Raw genomic sequence first — 4,884 nt, 5'->3', positions numbered from 1 at the left:
GGGGGGGGGGGGGTTGGTAAAGAGTAGCAGAATAGTCCTAATGATATATACTATATAAATATATAATATATGTATAATATAATATATAATATACATATAGATATCCTTTCTCATTTTTTCCTTTTACTTGCTTCAGTCATTTGACTGCAGCCATACTGGAGCACTACCTTGAAGGGTTTTAGTCAAACAAATCAACCCCAGAACTTGTTTTGGTCTCTTTTGCTGAACTGCTAAGTTATGGTGACGTAAACACACCAACACCTGTTGTATGTATATATTTACATATAGATGAGTGTGTGCATATGTGTATGCATAATAATAATATTAACAACAACAACAACAATAATAGCTGTACTTCCTCCCGTACACACACACTCACACACAACTGTGTACACATACATACAAATATTCTGCTAAAATATGTATTTGCATATATTATCAGTTTCCAAATTTTTAATTCAAACCTGACTTTCTACTTTTTGACTTTTGAAGTGCTTGTCCTGACAAAATGTTTTAAATAACCTATATATATGTGTGTGTGTATATATATATATATATGCATTTGTGTGTATGTGTATATTTGTTTGTAAATGTGTGTATATATATGTGTGTGTGTGTATTTTCTTTGACCTATATTTGTGGAGAATATACACAAAGTGTAATGTCTTTGTAAGTATGAAACTGAAGTGGTTGAGAACATAAGTCAACAAATGAGCGTTACTTAATGGAAGTAGTTGAAAAAGTCACTGAAATAATAACTTACAACAGTTAACTGTTTTAGAAGTAGGGAAGACTTACAGAGACATATCAGGAACTGTTAAAAACCATTTCCTATCTGTTAGTGCTATTTTAACAGAATATATTGCTATGCAATTTATCATTCACCTCATGTAGATACTTGCATGTCACACATTCTTTTTAATATGAATTAAATCATAAAATTTATGGTTTTATTCATCATAGTTTTTTTGTAAAGCATATTATTAGTTAATGTATTTTATTATATATTATCTAAGGGAGCAAAGCAGAACTGTTATTGTGCCAGACAAAAATGCCCAGTGGCATCTCTTCAAGATTTATCTTCTGAGTTGAAAATTTGCCGAAGTTGACTTTGCCTTCCATCATTTTGAGGTCAAGAGAATAAGTACAAGTTGAGTACTGGGGTCATTGTAATTGACTGACCCCTGTCCCCACTAAAAATTGATGACCTTGTATCATAATTTGGAATTATCATATATATGCCATGCATCAAAGCTTTTTGGAAAATGTTGAGAGAAAAGATACTGAACATAATTTGCTTCTAACTGAATTAGCTTTGTTGTTGAATTCAGGGCTCATAATTCCTCCACCCATTAGTGATATAGTCTTCACCTTTAAATACAGTTTTCACACTTCCATCATGCTCTCTTTTGCATTGGATTATGTGTACCTACTAGCTAAGTCACTCGTCTATGGTCTCCATCCATCTCTCATCTCTTGACTGTAAGGCTTCCTGTCAGACTCTACCATTATAATTATGTGCTACTGTGTCCTACACATTACCAGTTCTACTGTACACAAAGATTCAAGTTGTGTTTCTGTCATTCTGTCTTCTCAATATTAATGTTTCACTCCTTAACCTTTCACACTCAAGTGTCTTTGACATGCAACATATGCACTTCACACCAGATATACACTTACATGGACAATGATCTTGAGTACACTCTTCAGTGGGGATGGACATGATAACCTAATCTAGTTTAAGAACACAAACACATAGTCACTACCTACATCAAGGAAACAGATTTGTTCTTCACCTTCTCTGCTCATGAACAACATGCAACAAAATCTTTCAATGTTGCCCCAAATACTAGGCCTTACAATCTGATTGCCTTTTATGATGGACTCATCTTTTCTCTCATTACTCTCACTCCGTCTTCCCTTCAAGATCTTACACTAAACACTTCACTCAATCCTTGTTTTCTAGAATAGTTACTCTCTAAAATTCCTTTTCTGTTCCCTGTTTTTCATGCAAACATTGGTCTACAAATATTCATGCTGAACATTAACCACATCAATCTCCTTGTCTAAGACGACCTAGGAAAGTTATAAGCATTGCCTCACTTCACTGGAATAACTTGCTTAAAAAAAGGAGTCTTAAGAACTGCTCCTCCCTCCCTAACTAAATAGTAGAAAAAAATGAATTACAAAGCTAGACTGTTACTTCCAACATCTGAAATGTAATGGAGGTACTTGTAAAAAACACCAACCTACTTTATTACCTAAAGTCTCTTCTCTTTCTTTGTGATCATCAGTATGGTTCCTTTAGAGCCATATTTACCACATACCTGCTTCTTTGCATCATATACCATTAGTCTTTTGTCTTTGAGAACTTGAGGGCAACACTACTCCTTTCAAAGTAAAGTGTTGCACTCCTCAACAAAGCCTTTGCTCTTGTCGAACACAAAAACATCCTAGCTAATTTTTCTACTTAAACATACCATGTCTCTCATTTTTTTTAAAGTTGGTTTTCCAGTCAGACTACTTCATAGCAGTATATGTTAAAGTAACTCTCTCTGTCCTTCATTCTATCAATTTTGATATCTACCAGGGGTTTCAGTTATGTCTCCAATACTCTTAAACATCTTTTCACTATCATCTCTCACACATGCTTCTATTTAGATCATATCACTTTTATTTCTCCTCAACTTTCTACACATTAGTTTTGCCCACATGCAACGAGGACACTTCACTCTTCCACAGAGGGCTCAAAACCATCTTTGAATGAAGACAAGGCAACTATGTCATACATACAAACATACATATTTCCATCCGTCCATCCATCCATCCATACATACATACATACAGTGGTTTCCAATTCAGATGCAACACCAGCAATTTTAAGGATAAGGGTTGGTTGATACCATTAACTTGACTGGTATTTTATTGTCGACCCTGGGTGGGGATGAAAGGCAAAGTTAATCTCCACAGGATTTGAATTCAGAATATAAAAGAACTTGAAGAAATGCCACTGGGCATTTTCTCCAAAGTTCTGATTCTGCCAGCTCACTGTCTTTACACACACTCGCATGCACGCACGCACGCACGCACGCACGCACGCACACACACACACACACACACACACACACACACACACACATGTATATATATATTTATCAATTATTAGTGACAGAAGCAGTATTAATACCATCTTGACCCTTGACATGAATGTCTTGTTAGAACATCAAATACTGCATTATAAGCCTTGAGAGATCCTCTCATATAGGTCCTTGATGCATAAACACACACAAATAGATCATAGCAGGCAAGAATCATTTGTCATGGGCACCAGGATTCCCATATCACATGATTTCATTCTACTGGAACTTATCAGTGGGGAGCATCCAGCCACCACATGCCAGTCAGATTTTGCTGCTATGATACAAAGAATATCAGCATCTTTCCAGACGCTGATGTCACAAATAGCCAGCAGGCTTATTAGAAATGAATTATTAGCAATGGAAGCACTATTAATACCAAAAGGTCATGTTCATATCCAGCTTAACATGAATGTCTTGTTAGAACACCAGATGACTGGAGGGAAGCAAGAAAGGCCGCTTGTAAAATTTATGAGTGTGGTCTCTCCATTTGCATCTAAGTAATAAAACAAGAGTTGAGAGTAGAAAGAGAACTGTATCAGAACAACTGTTAAGAAGTCATTCCCAATGACACCACTACCACCCTATAACCTCCTCGTCTTCTCCTTCCTTCCTTCCTTCCTCACTAAATGCCCAACTATTAACATTTTAAATCCCAATATCTATTCTTCTTTACTAAATGCCCAGCTATCAACATCTTAAATCCAAGTATGATTTCACAGAATGCGAATTTTCCTATTCTATAAACAGTGGAAGTACCTTGCAGTCTCAGCTCCTTTATAATACATATCTTTAAACTATTCTATGCAAACTCTACTGACTTTCCCATAACATGAGTATTAATCCAGCATGAATATCTATCTACAATGCATTACATTTCTGTCAATACAGACTCACCACAAAACTCCTGCACAACTACGCAATAGTCTTCAGATCCAACATTTCCAAGGTGATAACAAGAATTATCAATGAATTTGTCCCAAACCATCTTGGATCTCACCATGCAATAATAGAAGTCTTCAAAGCAGTATCTCCTATTCAACTTTCAACCCTCCAATTTCATGATATTTCCAAGGCTAAGAACACCCACACCACTTTACTTTACCAATAATCAATACAACCCCTCTAAGGTTTATGACAATCTGTTCACCTATAAAAGAGAAAATGTTTTATATTTCATGAAAAAAAAGAATGTATATTGTCTCTGTCTTTCATGACTAGCTTCCGTATGGATATGAACAGCAATAGTTAAAAACAGAAATTCTATCTTACTTTCTAAATAAGAAGCCTTTGTTGTTTATTTTGCTGGAAACTAAATATATTAAGTGAAAAGTTCTGTTCATGTTGTCATCTTTGCCCACTATGCTACTTGGGTTTCAGTATACCCCAGTTACTCAGTGACCCCTTGACCCTGTATAAATTTCTATTGCATAATATAATTTGTAGCTACACATACACAGATGATGTGTTGGAACAGCTGTAGTTTATTGAAGTGAATCATCATCATCATCATCATCATCGTTTAACGTCCGCTTTCCATGCTAGCATGGGTTGGACGATTTGACTGAGGACTGGTGAAACCGGATGGCAACACCAGGCTCCAATCTAATTTGGCAGAGTTTCTACAGCTGGATGCCCTTCCTAACGCCAACCACTCAGAGAGTGTAGTGGGTGCTTTTACGTGTCACCCGCACGAAAACGGCCACGCTCGAAATGGTGTCTTTTATGTGCCACCCGCACAAGCCAG

The sequence above is a fragment of the Octopus bimaculoides genome, chromosome 5 (genome assembly GCF_001194135.2).
Source record: "Octopus bimaculoides isolate UCB-OBI-ISO-001 chromosome 5, ASM119413v2, whole genome shotgun sequence".
Lineage (NCBI taxonomy): Eukaryota > Metazoa > Mollusca > Cephalopoda > Octopoda > Octopodidae > Octopus > Octopus bimaculoides.
This window is presented reverse-complemented; position numbering follows the sequence as displayed.